The sequence below is a fragment of the Arachis hypogaea genome, chromosome 16, assembly GCF_003086295.3.
Source record: "Arachis hypogaea cultivar Tifrunner chromosome 16, arahy.Tifrunner.gnm2.J5K5, whole genome shotgun sequence".
NCBI lineage: Eukaryota > Viridiplantae > Streptophyta > Magnoliopsida > Fabales > Fabaceae > Arachis > Arachis hypogaea.
The window spans coordinates 99,245,463-99,246,852 of NC_092051.1; the positions used below are offsets into that span (position 1 = coordinate 99,245,463).

A 1,390-nucleotide genomic window follows, 5' to 3' on the forward strand; every position below is an offset into this window, starting at 1 on the left:
CTCTAATTTTCGAAAATATCTTCCCTCTTTTTCAAAAATTTCTTTTTAATTAACTAATTAATTTTATTTTTTATTTTTGATTTCAAAAATTTTCGAAAATTACTAACATTTTTCAAAAACCATTTTCAAAAATCACTAACTCTTTTTCAAAAATATTTTCGAAATTTCTCTCTCTCCCATCTTATTCTATTTATTCATTCATTTACTAACATCTCATCTCGCATCTCAACCCTCCTCACAGATGTGTTTCTTCCATTACATTACATTCTTTGTCTCCCCCTCTTTTCTTCCACTCACAAAGGGATCCCTATACTGTGGTATAAAGGACCCATATTATTATTATTATTATTTTTGTGCGCCCTCTTCTTTGTCATATGAGCAGGAGCAAGGACAAGAACATTCTTGTTGAAGCAGATCCAAAACCTGAAAGGACTCTGAAAAAAAATTGAGAGAAGCTAAATTACAACAATCCAGAGATACCCTTTCAGAAATTTTCGAACAAGAAAAGGATATGGCAGCCGAAAATAATAATAATGCAAGGAAGATGCTTGGTGACTTTACTGCACCTAATTCCAATTTACATGGAAGAAGCATCTCCATTCCTGCCATTGGAGCAAACAATTTTGAGCTGAAACCTCAATTAGTTTCTCTGATGCAGCAGAACTGCAAGTTTCTTGGACTTCCATCTGAAGATCCTTTTCAGTTCTTAACTGAATTCTTGCAGATATGTGATACTGTTAAGACTAATGGAGTAGATCCTGAAGTCTACAGGCCCATGCTTTTCCCTTTTGCTGTAAGAGACAGAGCTAGATTATGGTTGGATTCTCAACCTAAAGACAGCCTGAACTCTTGGGATAAGCTGGTCACGGCTTTCTTAGCCAAGTACTTTCCTCCTCAAAAGCTGAGCAAGCTTAGAGCTGATGTTCAAACCTTCAGACAGAAAGAAGGTGAATCCCTCTATGAAGCTTGGGAAAGATACAAACAGTTGACCAAAAAGTGTCCTTCTGACATGCTTTCAGAATGGACCATCCTAGATATATTCTATGATGGTCTGTCTGAGTTATCTAAGATGTCATTGGATACCTCTGCAGGTGGATCCATTCACCTAAAGAAAACGCCTGCAGAAGCTCAAGAACTCATTGACATGGTTGCTAATAACCAGTTCATGTACACTTCTGAAAGGAATCCTGTAAGTAATGGGATGCCTATGAAGAAGGGAGTTCTTGAGGTTGATACTCTGAATGCCATATTGGCTCAGAATAAAATATTGACTCAGCAAGTCAATATGATCTCTCAGAGTCTGCATGGAATGCAAGCTGCATCCAACAGTACTCAAGAGGCATCTTCTGAAGAAGAAGCTTATGATCCTGAGAACCCTGCAATAGCAGAG

The 1,390-nt window shown here is 37.4% G+C and overlaps 1 non-coding gene across 1 annotated transcript; it reads right to left on the bottom strand.

The window, feature by feature from the left end:
- Window positions 1-907: 907 nt before the first annotated feature.
- On the bottom strand, window positions 908-1,015 carry LOC112761000 (small nucleolar RNA R71). Its single transcript, XR_003181411.1, has one exon. It is a non-coding gene; the product is annotated as a small nucleolar RNA R71 (small nucleolar RNA).
- Between the last annotated feature and the right edge of the window lie 375 nt (window positions 1,016-1,390).